The sequence below is a fragment of the Pipistrellus kuhlii genome, unplaced genomic scaffold (assembly GCF_014108245.1).
Source record: "Pipistrellus kuhlii isolate mPipKuh1 unplaced genomic scaffold, mPipKuh1.p scaffold_m20_p_12, whole genome shotgun sequence".
Lineage (NCBI taxonomy): Eukaryota > Metazoa > Chordata > Mammalia > Chiroptera > Vespertilionidae > Pipistrellus > Pipistrellus kuhlii.
In genome coordinates, this window is record NW_023425427.1 from 38,229,718 (window position 1) to 38,250,199 (window position 20,482).

The following is a 20,482-nucleotide window of genomic DNA, read 5'->3' on the forward strand; positions in this document are numbered from 1 at the left end:
ATAGAAATGGGAAAATATAAATACATAAAAATAAAGTTATGTTGTGCTTCACCTCAAGATGCTTGTTTCCACCTAACTTTATGAAGCTTCACCTATTAATCTTTTTTTTTCTCCCTTTAACTCACCTTTGCTATGGACCTCCACAACTAGGAAGATAATTTATTTATTAAGATTCTGTTTGTCTCAGCATTTTTTAATGACCCCCCTTGCCATTTTGCCATCTGGACACCTGACATTTTAAAAACAAACATTTCAGCATAATTGATAAATTCCACCTTAGATGGCTATTATCAAATCTGACTACTAAACACACACGAAATTAAACCTTGCTAAGCAGAGTGAGCATACCAGCATGCGTGTATTAACCTGAGGGATATACCAGGGATTTCCAACCGGTGTGCCGCAATAATTTTTCAAACGTGCAATAGCTGATTCTTTAGTCAGGGGCACTGACCTCTTTTCCCTTAGGTTGTCCAATAAAAAAATGACAAGAGCCAATACAACAATAGCCATGCAGTGTGAGTGAATCAAACTTTACCTATCTTTTGGTGTGCCACAGTATTTTATTAACTAATTCATGTGTTCTATGAGATGAAAAAGGTTGAAAATAGCTGCTCTATTCCAAGCAGAGCGATGGTCTCACAGAAACCAAACTGTGAGAAATAAGTTGGGGGATCTTTGGCCAGAAGCACACCCACAACGGACAGGGCACAGGAGATGTCCCCGCTGCAGGTGAGATGTAATTTGCCATATAAACCGTTCCAGTGAAGACTGCTAACAAATGACCCAACCAAAGAACAGCCACAGTTATCCTGCCTCCCAGTACTTTTGCTAATACCCATTTTAAAGCCATTCATTATAGAAAAAAAAAGACAAAAGAATTAACATGAAAGAGCATCTTTTCTTTATGAGGCACCTCCGATTCACACGTCTATCCAGTAACATAATCAGCAGAAATGCCTCACAAACTATAAGCAAAACACTCTCCTGGGTCATGAGGGTGCAGCAATCAGCAGGACAGACATGATCCCTACATCTTTGGAACTTACATTCCACCTGGGGCCAGGAGAGGAAGGGGTGGAAGGTTGGAGCCTTTAGACTGTCTGTGAATTTGTAGCTTTCCTCTTTTGCCTGGCAAGAAAGTGAAACTCAGAAAACCCGAGTGCCTTGTCATAGAAATGTCATTAGGATCTGGGACTCCAACCTAACACTGTTTGCAAATTAGGGAGTTTGCTTCAGACAACAACTTCCTGCCTCTTTTATCCCAGCACTCTGAGATAAATGAAACTAGGAGGCTTCTTCAGATTCAATACCAAAAGCTCTGGATCAGGGTTCACACATCTGAGATTTAGGAGAAGTTAGGGGGTACCCAAGGCTCAGAGATTCCATCAATTTGATTTCAGAACCATTTTAGAACTTTGATGGGATTTTTGGACTAGTGTTTTGAACTGCATTTCTATTGTGAAAAAACACCCTAATGAGTTCTAAATGAATGATTCATACACGAACTTTTGAAATATAAACTCTGCTACTTCAGATATCTAACTCGCTGCCTTCTAAAATCCACTCTTTCATGCGACTTTACACCTCATGTCATCCTGAGTAAAAAGAGAAAGTTTTCTTCTTCTGTTCCTTATATCCCTTTCAGAATTGTTCTCCTTCATAAGTACCTGTCTGGTTTCTGTCCAGCTTATTTCTGCCATGCACTAACAGATTTCTACTACTAGAATCCCATGTGTGTTTGGTGGTGGGGGAGTTCAAGCCCCTTTTAACACAACATTCTGGAATGCTAATAAAAGTACTCTCATGATCAAAACTAGAGTTTTCCCTTGCTTTCTAAAGAGTATGAACAAAGCTTGATTTATAAAATATGATATTATATATTATATATAGAAGATAGAATATTTAGTCCCTTCAAGTGAACAAGGAAGTAGCATGGTAAAGGGAGAAATAAAATGTTCAATATAAAAAAAAAATATTGCCAAAACCGGTTTGGCTCAGTGGTAGTGTCTGTCTGTGGACTGAAAGGTTCCAGGTTCGATTCCAGTCAGGGGCATGTACATTGGTTGCGGGCACATCCCCAGTAGGGGGTGTGCAAGAGGCAGCTGGTTGATGTTTCTCTTTCATGGACGTTTCTAGCTCTCTATCTCTCTCCCTTCCTCTCTGTAAAGAAATCAATAAAATATATTAAAAAAAATATTTACCACAAGATTTTCAGAAAAAAATAGTATTTTCAGATTTTAATGTTAATGAGGAACTAAAGCATGTTAATAATTCCTATGTATAAATTAATGTTAAAATAATTGAATGAAAGCCAAGTAATGATGAAGTCATTAATTAGTCAGCTCATACTAGAGATTGATTTGCAGAAGCAAAATTTAAAGAGTGACTACATTAATAACAGTGAAAAGTAAAATTAATTATTCTATTATATAAACTTACTCTTGCCATTTTTGGAAATTATGCCTGGTTCTTCTATAATTAATTATATGCCTAAAGAAGTTGGAAATTTATAGTAAAAAGTGTATCTTTATAAACAGAATTTTCCACACCTTTGAGGTCTAATTTGTAGAACTTAATATTTTATGTATAGTGAGACTTATTTCATTTTTAATTTCAATAATTTAATTTTTAAAAAATAATTAGAGAGAGGGAGAGAGAAGAGAGAGAAACTTTGATTGGTTGCCTCCCATACACAGCCGAATCAGGAATTGATACTGCAACCTTTTGGTGTATGGGATGATGCTCCAACCAACTCAACCAGAGCTCAACAATTGGCTTTTTGGCTTTAATTTGATACTGTGCTTCTGCTTTTTCATGTCCAAATCCATGTCTCAGTAATTTGGTTAACTGCCTACTCATATTAGGACTTGCAGCTGTTCCTGTTAAACAGGCTTTTCCCATTGGAGATATTGCTTGCACCCCATCAAGGAAGGGCCACCAAAATGCACTATGTGCACAGAAGGCTGCCTGAGCAACATTCCCCCTTTGATTCTCAATATTACTTTCAGTGATATGTTTGACCAAACTCTTACTGATTTATAAAAGCCTGTTGGCAAATATTTAGGAATTTTGTGAGTGGGGCCATGGCTGGAAACCAGTCACAGTAAAAGTATTTAAACTAAAGAAATCATTAAATGTTTTTTACTCCTGAAGAGCTAATTCATAAAAACACCACTGGATCATTGTGTCTTCAGAATACATTAGGTGACTGTATTTAGATCTCCCAACTGTAACTATTATTGAAATACGAGGGGCCCAGTGCACAAATTTGTGCATGTTGAAAGGAACTGTGGGCAGTTGATATAAATATATTTTGACTATGGTTTGGGGAAGTAAACACTTTAAGGGAAGATATCTAAGATATGACTGGTCCCATGGTGGTGATTGTCAACTGGATCTAAGTGTTTGAGTGCTGTGGTCTAAAGTCAACTGAAGAGTCATCTACTCAACTCTAGTGTGGGTTCTTTTTAGTGGTAAGGTGTTACAACAGACAGAACTTGGCTTTGATGTCTCAATAAAACAAGTTGGTTGTCTAATTGCTCTTTTCAACTGAAATTCCTTAACTAGGTTTCCCTAACTAGCATGTATTCTGGAATGGGTCTTCAATAGCTAGTAAAAGACTTGTCTTACCACAATTATTAATGATTTATCTCTATAAGCAAAATCAGAAAAACCATAATCTCTAAATGCCTAATCACATTATAACATGTAGGCACAAAACAATAAATCAATAACAAACTTCCAGGCAATTTTGTACCTTTCAAATAAGCTATCCACTTCCTGGCCGTAGGGCCACTTTACCCTTAAATAGACCCCCCTCCAGAATGGTACCATCATGCCATCAGTTATTTGCTGCATTGCAAAGACAAATGCTGGGTATACATGCTCTTTCTATTTCCTCTTTAGAGAAATGTTGTGTTCTTATGGATTCTGACCATTTATACACCATAGTTTGTTTGTTTTTTTTAATAGAATTTAAGGTCAACTAAAAGTTTCCAAATGATATGTTTTGGCATTTAATATTATTCTTATCTGTGTGATTTGTGATTAGGAAGTGTCCAAGTTACTATAGTCCATTTTACAGTTTAAGAGTATGTTACAAAAGCTTTGAAATATCTCCAGGCTCTACATGAAATACTTTAAATAAATTATATAAAATAAAAATCTTATTTCCTCATCTAATCTCTTACATTCAAACCATCTCAATATGAGTCTTGTTGGGGCTATATAACCATGACAATTTTAAATCACCTTTCTGTTCTAAACACTCTGGAATTCTAAACTTTTGGCACATAACTCTCTGTGGCTGTTCTCTTACTTGGCTCTTGTTGGATAAGATGATCGAGATCCGGAATGATTGCATCCCATTTAATTCTTCCCAAATGTTTCCCTTCCTGACATTCTTTAGTCATATGGTTCATTCCCATTTTTGAAAGGTGAAAAAGTGCTAGGGAGAAAAGAAATTTATGTTTGGATGATATAACCACATTGCAAATTAGGAGACAGAAGGTGAAACTGCCCATGTACAAGAGGTAGGGTTGAAAATAAAACCTCCCCTGAAACCCATAAAACTCATCTCTTGGTAGAGCAAAAGAGAGGAACAGGCTAATGAAATTACTCTCTCTAAGTGCACTGACTGAGCCATAATTCAGATTCAAAACACGTGTGCATGTAAGACAAAGGAATATGGTCTTATTTTTAATGCATGTTTTGTTCAATTGAATAGGGCATAAGGAAGCCAAAAATGAGCTCATTTTCAGTGCCATTTGCCTATCTGCCAGGTGTTAAACTCGTTAGAGACCATAGCACATTTGCTGGAATCATTCACTCCTTCATTAGACACACTCTTTGTACAGTCCAGTGCATATATTTTGAATGGATATCCAGGAGGAAAGATCCAAATAGTTCTGTCATGGCTACATGACATAGTCTGTTTCCATTTATTAAAATAATGCAAGTTCAACTAACGAGTGGACTTTAATAATAAGCCAACTAAGAATATGTGTTGACCACTTTCTATCTTCTTAGTTCATTCCTAAACATTTTAAACAATACAGAAGAAATGGAAGATTTGGTGTGAATCCCAATTTCCTCTCTATAAAGTGAAGATTAAAAATGGCAACTACTTTGCTTGGCTGTTGTGAATCGATGAAATAGCATTTGTATTATATATGAAAGTAGCTTGTGAATGGCACCTGAATGGTGCCTAATGATTAATATCATGTATTGAAATAATAAATTTATAATTCTCATAAGTTAAGATCATGCCTAAAATAATGGATGAACAAAAAAAGGAGGTGTAAAATTAATCTGTATCCTGAGTGAGCCACCCAACATTATAGATCATTTCAAAAGGTGACTGCAGTTACACTCCCCCAATCATTTTGGTAAAAAGTCATCTATAAAGAGCTAAGTATAAGAAGGACCAGTAGACACTTTCTGCTCTCTCAGTTATAGAGGATGATGGGATTGCTCCCAAGGGTGCATTTTAATAAAGTTCACTTTATTATTCTTTAATACATTTTAGCAAGCTTCACTGGCAATAACTATGACTTTCTTAAGTGAGAGACACTTTTTCTTCTTAAAGGAGTAAATCAAGACTTATCATAATTGGGTATGTCTGGCAGACATATTCTTACTTCTAATTGTTCAGTGGCTGAGCTAATATTCTAGATCAGTTAACTAGCTTCAGTAAGCTGAAGTCTTCGCTGTAGAAAAATAAAACTATTCATTTAATGATTATCTGGGAAATACAGGACTCTGAAATTTCCTTTACCAGAGAACTTTTGGGGACTTCTATGTGAATAACCTGCACTTTTTTATCCTCCTCATAAATTAAATAATTTTTAATCTCCATCAATGAGCTCTAAGATGGCTGGTGTCTGGTTTAAGAATGAAGCATAGTGCAACTAATTCAACCAAGACTTCTTTCACTTTCATGTCTGAAGCACATGAATTTAGCTGTCAAAAGAAAGAATGGAGGTGCATCCAACTGACATTGTAATATGATTTTCAACATTAATGTCTGAATCTATCATTCTAGGTCCTCCTCCAATAGAAAGGCTATGAGAGTAAATAAAATGATGCATAATTTATAAATTTGAATCCTCCTCCTCTCTTCTTCATGTCCTTATAGTTCTTGTTCTCAAAAACGAACAAAACCTATGATTTTAAAAAGAAATTCTATGTTTGGAAATAGACAAAGCAAGAGTCATCCATCCTCTTGGTATTTATGAATTCAATTTTAAAGGCTAGTGCTATTCTGAAGAGTCACTGATCCCCAGAGTTCTTTCTCTGTAAGTGGCTTCTTCTTGTTAAAATGGAGATTGAAACTCTAAATTTGCAATTCCCATTAGGTTTCAATTACCATATTTATTCACATAATCTACCTGCTATTTCTACCCTGAAATTGGGAAAAGATATTCTGTAAGTATCTGCCTACTGGTCTTATCATTAATTTTAGGGAGCAATACTTATATTTTAATTTTATTTTCCTGATATTTAAAGAAAAAAGTTTTATACTTTATCATAGTAAGGAGTCAATGGTACAATTAATTGTTTAAATCTTTTAATGACCCTGTAGACTTTTTTCAATATGAATTTTCTTTTCTATAGCAAAATATTTCTATTTAATAAGATAGTATTTGTATATAAGAAAAAAAGGGAGGGAATTAAATGTTTGTAAGATTGGTTGGTGAAATTTACATTTAGCACAAAAAGGTAAATAGACAAGTAAATCTAATGGCTTTCTCTTCCTCTGCCCTGGCCTACAGCAAGCTAAGGTAGAAGAAGCTGACTGACTACATGTAACATTTAATGATTTATCTATTCATAGCAAGAACAAGTCAGTTTATCTAATGGTAAACTCTTCTGACTTCATTGTTATTTTAAAACGTAAGCTTAAGAGAGCATGTGTTCCAACCCACAATCATTAGGGAAAAATAAATATAAAGATAAACTAATTTTTTAGTTCAAACTGTGGGTAAGGTTGGAATTAGAGGTATACATAGAAATATAAGGTAATGTGTCTTAGGAAAATATTGAAATTAAAGTCCAATAGATCTTTTCAGCTTTAACCTTCCATCCTCAACCATTTGATTTTGTTTTCCTCACCAGGTCATTTTATTTTAACTGTCAGCTCCTAAGATAGCTCAGGCTGGAGGAGGAACAGGGATAGTATAATCTTCATCATCCTCCAAATAAAATCTAAGAGAAAAGAATGTGATCATAATAAAAATTTATCTTCTTTTGAACAAGTCCTGACTAATTTTAAAAACTTACTTTATGTGCCTGGCCTTATCTTAATTCTAAAAAAGTTCCAATAGACCTAACACAAACCTATCAATATTTCTTTCTAAACATTCAGAAATGGCTACACACTTTCCATGAACTCTCAAAGATATCTGTGCTTTCCCCTCCTACTTTAATCTGAACCTGCTGCTTTAGATGTCAACATAGAACTATTTTATTGGTGCTTCCTTTCACCTCTTTCCTGTGTTTGGCCTGTTAGTTGATCTTTGTTTTGTTCTATGTCATTAATTGGTAAGTGTTGCTTAAGCATGTCCTTCAGTTGTTTCTTATGATAGGCAGTAATTCTTATTTTGCCTGTCTGAAATTATTTTTATTACAGCCTCACACTTTATTAATAGTTTGAATGGATATTGGATTCTAAGTGGAAATCCTTTTCTCTCTAGAAGTTTGAAAGTTTCTTGCCTTTTAGCTTCCTAATTTTAAATGTTGTGTTGAGAACTACGATGCCATTTTTATTCCCATTCCTCAGTATCTGACCTGTGATCACCACTGCCCTCTCACTGCCTTTATTCTACTCCATGGGTTTATAATCTTTAACTTGTTTGTTCTGTAATGTTTCCATGCTATACATCACAGGAGGTCTTTTTTGTTTTTTTAAAGAAATATGTTTTGGTCTATTTGAGAGAGAGAGGAATGGAAAGGGAGAGAGAGGAAGAAAGAGGGAGGGAGGGAGGGAAAGAAGGAAGGAGAAAGAAAAGAAGGGAGGGAGGGAGGGAGAGAGGAAAAGAGGGAGAGAAAGAGAGAGAGAGAGAGAGAGAGAGAGAGAGAGAGAGAGAGAGAGAGAGAGAGAGAGAGAGAGAAAACTGGTGTCCTCTTGGTGCATGATATAATGGTCAATCAACTGAGCCACACCAGGCAGGATAACACTGTAACTCTTTTTAAAAATCCATATGTTAAACAGTCATTGGATCCTTCTAATTTGGAGAATCATGTCTTTTAGTACTAGTATTTCCATTCTTTAGATTTTTATATGGTCTCTCTTTTTGGAAGTTATTTTAGTCAGGTATTGCGTATCTTGAATTAATTTCCTCATTAAAATAATATTTTCTTATCAACCATCACTTTTTCTTTTTGATATTTTTTCCAGGACATTTTCTCAACTATGTCTTTTACCTCTCCTTTTATATTTTTGCTATCTCCTATAATATTATAAATATCCAGGATCCTTTAATTTTTATCTAATTATTATTTTTTAATGATTTGTATCTTTGTTTTGTTATTTTTTTTTTATGTTGAAATTGTTCCTCATCCATCTGCTCATCCTTGACTATCTGAGCGATGCCATCAGAAGCTCCTATGGGAAGTTATATGTCAGTAGGTATGTGTTTGGAGGCTTTATGACAAAGTGATGGGTAATGAGATTGTTTTACTTTGGAGTAATAACCTCTATATATAGTTTTAAGTGGATGTTTTCTCAAGGAACATTATGTGTTTCCAAAGAATATTCCATTTTCATCCTTGTTCTGATACACTAGGAGTTGGTGGTTGGTGTCTAGGGAGGATATTTGAGCTTAATTTTCATGATTTCTGACTAGTGCCTCATCCCCAGTCTTTTTTGTTTTGATATCCTTGATTTGAATTCAGTGTCTCTGAATCAGTTTTATACCACTGGTCTCTGGTGGAGAGTGGGGAGAAGTGGCTCCTACCGTGTTTCCCTGAAGATAAGACATCCTCCGAAAATAAGACCTAGCACATGGAAAGATAAGACATCCCCTGAAAATAAGACATAGCGCAACTTTGGGAGAAAAAAATTAATATAAGACACTGTTTTATTTTCAGGGAAACAGTAGATATGTGGGAAGGGAATTAATGATCTAAGCATATTCTAGAGAATATGAAACCTAGAAAATTATCCATCATCTTCATTTTCAGCATTAAGCACTCTCCTTTATGTTCATCCATTTGACAAGTTCAAATCCTATAGTGTTCTAGGTTTTCAGATTGGCACGAGTGAATTAATACATGCCACAATTATTTAAGCTACTGGCACATAGGTGATTAGAAAATACATCAATGAAATCTAGAAAACTACCAAAGTTAGAGATAAGACCAGACAATGATATCATCTCTCTGATTTCGAACTGGGGGGAAAAAGATACAACTCCTATAAAATGGCTCAATTGTTTACTCATTTCCTTATTCAGACCATTCTGACTGTACTAAGAATTAATAGGCTCTGGCCAGATAGCTCAGTTGGTTAAATAATTGTCCCAGTACACCAAGGTTGTGGGTTTGATCCCTAATCAAGGCATTATACAACAATCAACCGATGACTGCATAAATAAGTAGAACAAATTAATATTTCTCTCTGCTTTCCTCTCTCAAATCAATAAATAACATTAAAAATAATTATTAAGTTGACACCTTTATGGTTGATAAAGTCTTAATAAATTCTTGCAGCTACATTGAAAAACATTATTATAGACCTCTCAAGTTTTGTGTGTGGTTTAATTCCTTTGTTCATAAATATTAACTTTAAGTCTATTACAGATAATCCACTGGCAATACAAAGAAAAACTAGATGAATTACCTACCTTCAAATTCTTCTCCAAAATTTGGAAAGTACAGACATATAAATATGTTATGATAATAGAGCATGATAAGGGCTATTGGAAATCTTTTAGAGTACCATGGGGCTAACTGAAGGAGACACATATACAAGTGATGATACCATAAAGAAGCCAACCTTTGGGGAAGCAATATGATAGATTCAGTAGTACAAAAGCATAGCAATATGATAAATTCAGTGGTACAAAAGCATAAGTGGGAGTAGGGTAGAGAAATAAGGCTAGACAGAGATGAAAGATTCCATTCACAAAAAAACATTAAATTCCTTGTTTTGCTATATCTTTGATATTTTCATTCTTTAGATTTTATGTGGTCTCCCTTTTTAGAAGTTATTTTAGTCAGATATTGAATATCTTAAATTAATTTCCTCATTAAAACAATATTTTCTTAAAACCATCACTTTTTCTTTTTGATAATTTTCCAGGACATTTTCTCAACTGTCTTTACCCAAGCAGGGATGAGACACGCAAAAATCTGCATTTTAGAATTATTCAGGCAGTATAAAAATTATAGATAGAATTCAAGTCTTTGTTCCATAGAAACAAGTTTATCCAGTCAAATAAAGGGAACCAATCAGATAAACACAGATGATCCCTTTTATAGAAAAAAAACTAGAGACAGTATTTCCTGGTAAGCCATTGCACTATTACTGACCTCTGGCTGATAGTTCAAATTCAAAGTTATGGAAATGAAGGCTAATTAAAATCACTTAAAAATGGAAAACAGCATCAATTAAAAATCAAGAATTTAAAAAAAATCTGCTTGAGGAAAACCCTGCCTGTCTGTGAATAATCATTTTATTAAACCCTCTTCAACCCTTTTTAAGTGTTCCCAACTGACATGGTCCCAACTGACACACACACATTGGATTGTCACATGATCGCTGTTATGTGTGAGGAGGGTTAGTAGTGGGCTGAAAATGTCACATGTTCATTATATGACAGACAAATAGGGTATCCCTAACAAGACAATATGAATAAAAATTTTTGTTTATTGTCTTGGTGTGGGAAAAAATCTCATTTGAATTAGGGTTCATACGTAGTATGCTCATAACTCAGATTGCCCCAGTTATAAATTTCTGTAAAGTGTGTATCCTGGTTACCTTGGAGATTACTGCTCTTAAGTAGAAAGTGGCAATTATGGTCTGCAGGGGCACTAAAAAAATCGTTATCTGCTTTTGAATCCCAGGAAGACGTGCAGGTGGGAGTTCTTTAGGGATCACCAGCTTTGGCTGTTCCAGTGCTACGTGGTCTCACATGTCCCAATACACTGTTCCCTCAAGGAATAACTTATAATTTGTCTATTATTTTCACATCCTGGAAGACTTGTAAGCCTGGAGCTTTTGGGTTAAATATTATAGAATTAAGTGCTGATGTGAGAAAACAGGCCTATGGATAAATAGATGGTAAAATGGTATTAACTGCAACATATAATTACACAGTGTATAATCACCTCTGTGGTTGTTACAGGCCAAATAAAAGCAGGCAAAAGAGTTGTGCATTAAGAACAAACTGTTTTACTCAAAGCCTGGAAAGTCAGAGTGCACTCAGCTCGGAAAGAGGTCCACACACTATTCTTTGTCAGAATCTCTAAAAATGCATTCCTATGGGGGGAAAACAATAAAACAAACAAACAAACAAACAAATAAATAAACAAACAAATAAATAAATAAAAATAAATGCATTCCTATGGCCTGAGATTCTGCCTCTTATAATAGGAAATGCTATAAATATGGTGTTTTCACAAATCTAGTGTAGTGACAACTTCAACAGCTATTTTACATTTTCTTTAGTAAGGCAAAACTAACTATTTTTCCCCCCTCTATTGTGATTTTATATTTTCCTTCAAAGTTGGGATTTCAGGACTGCCCCTGATATTGTTTTGTATGATGATAACTATTTGGCAGATAACTTTAAAGTGGTCCTCAGGCTCCCCTCCTCTCATAAAATGTCCCCTTGATCTTGGACAGGGCCTGTGACATGCTTCTTCTAACCAATAGTATTTGGCAAAGGTGATAGGATTTCACTCCCCTGATATCTTGCTATCAGACTGATGCCAAAGGCTCTATTTCTTCCTTGCTGGCTTTAAAAAAGTATGGTGCCATGTATGAGAGGGCTTGCAGAGAGAGCCATGGGGAAATGATCTTCAGACAGCTTCTAGGAACAGAGAGAGGCCTCCCGCCAAAAGACAGTAAGAAGCCGATCCCTTGCTCTTAATAGTCACAAGGAAATGAAGTCTACCAACAACCTTAGTGAGGGAAGGGAGTCCATTACCAGTGGAGCCTCCAGAAGAAAACCAAGCCCTGGCTGACATACTGACTGCATTCTTGCAGAAGTTCCAGGTAGGGAGTGCCTCTGCCCATCCATAGAGACTGTGAGCGAATACATTATTGTTGTGTTAGCCGCTGAATTTGTGGCCATTTGTTCCACGGCACAGAAGACCAATACACCTGCCCAGCACATACAGAGTGAGTACCATGGGCCACGTGTCATTCACCGTATTTGAGATGACTACTCAGGGCAGTTAGGGGAGTTGGTTTCTAATATTCATGGCTAAACACATCAAACAAGGCAAGATGCTTTCCTTTCACACAGAGATATGGGTAAACTAGTTACAATGTGAAATGATTATTCTACTTTGAGCTGGTATTAGGACAAGGCATATTTACACAATATTGGAATTTTTGTTAAGCTCCATCCATTCAAGTGTGGTATCATAGGTACGTGTGTTTGTCGTCCTGCCATCCAGGACCAGGAACCACCATTATCTGCATGGGAGGGTTTTCCTTTGCCATTACATCCTGTAACATCAGGTAGAAGAGTGAAACTTCACAAAATTTTACAAAACTCAGCAATGCTAAAAGGAAATATGTGACTTGCTTTTGCTATGCTCACCTTCTCTGTGTAGTTCCAATTTTAGTCTATGTGCTGCTGCTGAAGGTGCAGTGTGACTTGTCTTTGCACTCACTGTCCACTGTCCTATATTGCCAAATATCTGCTGTGTCAAATATCTATTAGGCAGCGGGTCACTCTCTCAGAGAAATTTTTTCAGCAAAGTGTTTTGACTGCCTGATGTCTTGAATGAAGCAAAAACAACAAATCACACTAACAGAGGCAGAAAGAATGGGAGTTAATGTTCCCTGAGGACAAGCTGTGGTGCCTGGCCACTTAACTAACCCCCTTACCCTCAACCCAGCCAAATACAGCGCATCTCTGCAAACCTGAACGGTGCAAGCCTAGGGGTAAGATCCCTAGATAAGATCCCGGTTTACCTGCATCAGTGCAATGGCCCTAACCACTGTGGGCTCATCCAAGAGCCTCCTTTGACTCTTTGGACCTAAGCAAGATAAGCAAATGTCTATCCCCTACTTCAGACCCACTCCCACGAACGCATTCTCAGAAACTGTGACTGGAATTGTGTCCCTCACGGAAATAGGAAAGAAAACCTTCCTTAGAAAGGAAAATCAGATCCAACATTTATCATTTCATATCAAGACTGGCAATGATGACTATATATATTATTGTTTAAATTAATTAATCTTCCATTAAGAGATCAAGCAAAAGAGTTGTGTGCATGCATATGAGCCTAATCAGTGGTCACACACAACAGGGGGATGGGGACATGCGTGGGGAGGGGTTTGGGATGGGGTTGGGGACAAATATGTGATACCTTAATGAATAAAGAAAATTTTAAAAAATAAAAAGGAGGAATTCAGATAGTGCGTATGCTAATTTAAAAAACCCTCAGTGCATTGATATTTGAAAACTCCAGTCAGTTCTGTGTGCTTGTTTGTTTTCAATTTCTGAGGCTTTAGAGACTTCTCATCAAAATGACAAGAGTGCTAAACTCTGATGTCTTATGGGGGAGGAAAGGATTTGTAATACTTTCAACAATAAAGTATTTATTTTTAATTTACTTGTATAGCAACATCTAGAGAGTAAAAACGTAACAACTGTTTGTGAATAAATAAATTAGAATTTAAAAAAAACTGATGTTTTGTGAAGAGCTTCTGCAGCAATAATTAATATATGGGGCCACTGACACTTGAATTAATCTTGGAAACCACTGTCAAGGTGATGGGGACAATAAATGTACCGCGGGGATAACCCATAGTACTGGATATCACTCTTGTGTTCTATCATTGATATTGATGCTAGCAAAGAAGCAACCAGTCAAAGACAGAACTAACAATAAGAGTCTTCAACGATGGAAGGACGCTTTCTCATTTCTATGTTTGGTAATTGTTCATGCTTACTGGTAACCAATAATGGTTTTCTTCCTGCCCTAAAGGGCACAAGCAACAAGCCTTCCTTTCTTCTCTTCCCTGCTACATTGTAGGCAGCATCAGAGTCAGTTAACCCCCTATCCTGTAATAGCCCATTTGAATACTGACATTTCCCCCCCAAAAAATGTAAATATGTAGAAAGAGAGTTTAGAAAATCCAAGTATTAATACTATTGCACGGTTAGAAATATATGGGCACTGCAGGAAGGACCAACTCTGCCTTGAGCAGATTCCCAAAAATGACATCAAAATTCAGGGACTATCCTGGTGTAACGGCACTGAGAAGCATCCACCATGGCTTTTTCCTAGTGATAGTGATGGGTCCAAACTAATTCAATGCTTCCTCTCCTTCACAAAAGGGCATGGCATGCACTCTAGTGGTCTGAAGGGGTCAATGTGGAAGCCACGTTTTCTAAGTAACAGGAATCCTTTCTTGTAGTTTAACCAGCCAAACAATGAGATCGCACTCAGTGTTTCCTGACCCTTGAACTCTTCTTGGCTGCTGCACTTTTGCCCTCTTGGTGCCATCTGATCCTCATGGTAAGTACTTGTTGTAGATAATGAACATTTTTCTATAGCAAGTGGATTGTAAGCTCTCTGTAAGATTCAGCAGGGAACAATAATTTTCCTTGGAAATATAGAGGTAGCCATGCAAAATAAACAACTGCTTGGTTCATTGCTATTACCTCATTTCTTTCTGGAAGCATTTATTGGAGTTTCATGAGTGAAGTTGATATTGTAAATACAACTTCCCCATGATCCCAAGATAACACTAAGTTTTCACGATCTATGCCAATGTGCTTATGTTGCACTATTTAGATTCCTGCTTTTGTGTGAGACTCCAAATATTTCTCAATAAGAACATCCTGTTTCTAATCAGGCCCTGAAAAATACCATCCAGTAGCTTACCTTTTCCCTCTGAACTTTTCTATGCCTTAAATCTAGCCTTAAAAAAAGGATACCTATATGATTACTTAGAGTGAATAAGATCATAATCAACTCAGAAGAAAGCATGATACTTACCCGGAAATGCCTTACCAGGAATACTCCAATGAGAAAATAAGTGTGTTTATCTATGGCGATAACAATACAGCTACCTTGCAATCAAGTTAACTTTACTGTCATCTTTATTAAGCAGTGTGTTTAGAGTGGAGACAATTTGAGGAAAGAGAAATCTATACTGTGGTCTCAGCACAATGAAAGCATATTTCTAAAACACAGTCAGCCTCTTGTTTATGAAGTAAGATGAAGACTAAAAGTGCAGTGTTTGATAGGCATAGATTATTTACTATTCAGAATGTCATAGCACATTTAAGGCTCAATCATTTAAACTTTTCTCCAAAATCACTTTTTCAACATTACTTATTCTAAAAAACATATAAATATTTTATTGAAAAGGGGAAGAGACCTTGTTATAATCTGTGTTTACATATGTGTAAGTTTGTATGTGTGTGTGTGTGTGTGTGTGTGTGTGTGTAGGAGGTGAAAGAAAATTATTATTTTCTAAATTTTGTTCAATAGTCTATTTAAGATAAATTGTCTAAAGAAACAGGTTTACTTTAATAAAGTTAATTACAAACAATTATTTTTTAAATTAAATAATTAACCAAGCAAGTAGGAGCTTCCTTTTTATTTTTCCAACAGATTTTTTTTTTTTCCTTATAGAAATTCAAGAGGGTGGTGTCTCTAAAGGAATGTTCAATGTGCATTTGGATATAAAATTATCCTCTTCCCTGACTTCAGCACGTATACTCAGAGTAACCAGAGATTTCACACCAACATTAGAAAAGCAGGAGCATACAGAAAAGAGGATTTTTTTGGGTTTTGTTAAGGAGGAGGAAAATTCCAACAAGTAGAGAGAAATATAGGACCTGTCTGCTATGTCATCATAGAAAGGATATGGGACTTGTCTGCTTTGTTATCATGGAAATGTAGATGAACTGGATTTTAAAGGCACTTGCAAGAGGACCTGAGGCTGACTCTGCTGTCAACTGACCAAGCAGGAAAGAGTTGTATGATTTTTTGAGTGCTGATTTACACCTCCCCACAGAGTTTTTCCAAGGCACCACACTGAGTTAGGGCAACTGTCTTACTACTTACTGTTCAACTGTTCTCACCCACCCTGGAACTAGCAATCAGTTTTGCTCCCCCTCCCCTTCTCCATCAAATATTCTGTCTACACCATTGTGGATAAAATCACTGTGATAATATTTCTAGAAATATCTTTATGAAAATATTGTATCTTAGTAAGGAAGGTAGCAGGATGCTTTGTGATGTACATGAGCTGTGGAAAGAGTGCTGGGTCCCAATTCCAGCTCCTCTCCTTTCCTAACAGGTTATCCTAGTCATGCTGCTCATCTTTCCTGAGAATTCACATGGAAATAGGGGCAATCATATATTCTTTACATGATTGATTTAAAAATCATATTTTGAAATAGAGGAGAGAGCCCAAGCTTTATCCTGTTTAAGGAATGTAAGGCATCAGAAGGCAGGTGGAGGTTTTTATAAGGCTAAAGGATTTTTCTGAACTCCAGACATAGGACCATGAAAGTGATGACTAAAGCTTTTAAAATGGTAAGTTGATTTACCATCAAAATACATTTTTTTAATTATAAAGTTGAATTACAAATACAAATATCTACAACAATCCTTGCAAATTCACTTGTGTGGCTCAGGATTTCAGGCAGAAAGCTCTGATGGGGGCGGGGAAGGAGGGTGCCCTAGCTGGTTTGGCTCAGTGAATAGAGCATCAGCCTGTGGACTGAAAGGTCCCAGGTTTGATTCAGGTCAAGGGCACATGCCTGGGTTGTGGGCTTGACCTCCCAGTAGGGGGCGTGCAGGAGGCAGCTGATCAATGGTTCTTTCTCTTCATTGATGTTTCTCTCTTTCCCTCTCCCTTCCTCTCTGATATCAAATATATATATATATATATATATATATATATATATATATATATATATATATATATATAACTTTTTTTTTTAAAGAAAACTCTAGGGAGCTAGATCCCAAGTCTCACCGGTTATGTCATTTACTAATGCAAGTTCCAAATACTTTCAGAATGATAACTTGTTCAAATGCCATAGCAATCCTGTGCATAGGTAGTATTTGACTCCTTTGAAAATGAAACCATTGAGGTGATTAGGTTGGATCTTAAGGGTGGTGTTGAGATTTCACCCAGGATTTTGAATTCAGAGTGAAGGACACTCTCTACTCTCCCACCATTGAACTCTGCTCTATAGTTATGAAAAATAATATTTGCGATAGCTTTTTTAATGGTGGACCATAAATTACCAAAATGTTTTCCCCAAGATATGTCAGTTGTTGAGAGGCAAGAGACAATAATACTCACCAGAAAAACAACGAACAGCTACAACCAGAAACACAAAGCACAGTTTCCAAACTATGCTACAAATGAATTTTTACTTGCTCTTATTTTCATGCTAATAAAAGGAATGTTATCTTGCTGAACTTTATCATTTATTTTTTGGGATAGAAAAAATGTCAGTTTCCTTTCTTACTCCATTAACTGATGGCTGCCCCCTCATCGACCCAACACATTTCATTCCAGTATTGAGATGGATCTGACATTGCCCAAACTCTCAGGTGCTGAATCATGGCTCTACATGAGGTAGGTTTGGGGCATTAAAATCAACCATTCACTGACTTATTCTAATGAGGTAAGAATAAGACTACTATAGCAATATATGTTTTGTAAAAAAATAATAATAACTTGTAAAAGTTTATGCGATGCATTATGCTAAGCAAAATAAGCCAGTCAGCGAAAGATAAATATCACATGTTCCCACTCATTTATGCAAGATAATCAGCAACATAAAGTGATGAACAAAAACAGATCCAGAGACAGAGAAGCATCTATCAGACCATCAAACCTCAGAGGGAAGGTAGGGGATGGTGGGAGTAAGGAAGGGAGATCAACCAAAGGACTTGTATGCATGAATATAAGGCTAACCAATGGACAGAGACACCATAGTCGGGATGAGGGCATGAGTGAGGGGTAGAGGGCAATGGTGGGGTGGTGGTGGTAAGGACATATATGTAATACCTTAATCAATAAAGAAAAAATTTTTAAAAAGTTTATGCTATGGATTCATAATCACTCTTGACCATAAAAACATACTCATTTCTTTGAGCTTGAAATTTTAATCTATCTATAATGTCTCTACCTCTATCTACCATATACAGAACATTCATGTGGGTTTTTAAAGCTTCTGAATAACCTGAAAGTGTTAGAAGTTCTCTTTGTTCCTCATGCTCCATAATAAAACTGCTAATACTTTTCTCGGAAGCTACAACCTATAGTACTAAAAAATACTATTCAGTAACAAAACAAAGAAAATTTCAAAGATTAACAACAACAAAAACTTAAGCATGCTTTGAATCCTACCTGTTCTTTAGATCCCACAGTTGTTCACCACACGTCTACCTAAATGAAGAAATGTGACAATAGTTAAAAAGTTGTAAAAATGATGGTATTAAAATACTGCTCATTTAGGTGATGTATGTTTATATTCCTCAGCTATGGAAAATGTCAAATTCCAAAGAGAAGTGAAATTAGTTGTATTTTGGCAGTTCCCTTCATGATGACTGTTGTAAAAAGCCACTTAAAATGTTTCTTTCTTAAATCAAAAGAAGCAAAAACATGCTATAATTATTCTGGGAAGAAAAATGACAGTTCAGAATATTAATTTAACATTCTTCATAATCAGAAGTATTTATACTCTGAAATAAGTTATATATAATCATCAAATATTAAATTTAAAAAATTCTGTTAGAAAAGTCTTTGAACAATTCTTAGAGTATGATGTATCCCTTGCATTGTAAGAAATTTTTTACATTGTTAAGATTTAGTTCTTTGGTAAACACACACAGAGCCCACGCAGTTGCTTTAACGAACATCACTGGTTCTCTAGCAAAATACAATCTCTCAAACCACGATGATAATGTTAAAAAAAAAGAAAAAATAGAGAGACAAATCTGAATTTCAACACTGAATGGAGGCAAAGGCTTATTGAGATTTTAATTAAAAACAGAAGTGTATTCTTAATATGTTTTTATTAAAGTAAAAAAGATACAAGTTTATGAAAGTGCGGCCGTATTTCAGAAGTTTCACAAGCCATTTCAATAACTGGACAACCATGCTGGTATTTTCCCAATGATTTGCATTAAATGTGCTCACCTGTTTTTGTTTTCTTTTTGTAAGAGTGAAACTAAAGAAATCAATTAGACTCTCTGTGAGTAGTTTAATGAAAGGGAAGTATGAATACACTTCAGTACATTTCTGGAAAATGTCACGTGATTTTAAGAGACATAAGCAGATTTGTAGTTATCTGTAGACATAGGTAGGGAAGTGAGGAGGGAGGTATCAGAAAGCCATAACACATTTTTTTGAGTTGATGGATATATTCGTTATTTTGATTGTGGCGACGGCTTTACAGGTATGCACAAATGTCAAAACTCATCAAGTTGTGTGCATTAACATGCACAGCATATGTCAACTACACCTTAAAGCTCTAAAAAGAAGAGATGGAAGCTTGTGAGATATGTACTTATTGGAGGGGGGAAAATCAATGGCTAACACATTGGGGGAAAAAATGGAAGTTGTTATTGTAACTTTTGTTTTAAAAATAATATCTGGAAGGTTGTGTGAAGGCCATTTATGGCGAAGGTGCTTGGAAATGGAGATGGAATTCTGTAAGGAGGCTCGAACTACCCTATGGGCAGCAGAGGTAAAAGATGTTGGGTTGATTCAGGACAGAGTTAGTAGGAACAAAGAGAAGGCTTGCTGGGACACTGCCTATGAAGGTAGGACACAGTTAAGGAATCAAGGGTGATGGCAGGTTTTTGGTTTGAGCAACTGGATGCACAGTGCTGCCATTTCCTGAGATAATGAAGAAAGGAAACACTAAAATTCAAGGAGAATAAGAGGAGTTACATTTTGACAAGTTATTTGTGAAATGCCTGTGAGACAGCCAAGTGACAATGTTAACTTGGTAAAGGTTTCTAAAGCTAAGTGGAAAAGTTTGAGCTCCAAAGACACTTTTGCGTGTGACCAGCATTGTAGATGAAAGTGGGAGGCTTTCAGGAAGCGGAGGCAACTGCCATTGCATGGGAAGACAAGCAGGATCCCAGGGCCCAGACGCTAGAGGGCTTCTCTGCTTAGACAACGACTTACCTCATCCCTCCCCCGAAGAACCAGAATGAGGGTGAAAAACGTTCTATGACAAGAACGAATTACATCTTATGCTCCTTAGAGGCTACTTTCTAAAATTTATGTTTTCAATTCTACAATCTG

The 20,482-nt window shown here is 36.1% G+C and overlaps 1 protein-coding gene across 1 annotated transcript in view; it reads right to left on the bottom strand.

The window, feature by feature from the left end:
* Nucleotides 1-18,596, bottom strand: part of PTPRD (protein tyrosine phosphatase receptor type D) — a 626,044-nt gene extending 607,448 nt beyond the window's left edge. The window contains exon 1 of the mRNA XM_045580211.1: nt 18,575-18,596. The gene's annotated coding sequence lies outside the window, so the exon portion shown is untranslated. The remainder of the gene's footprint in view (nt 1-18,574) is intronic.
* Nucleotides 18,597-20,482: the final 1,886 nt, after the last annotated feature.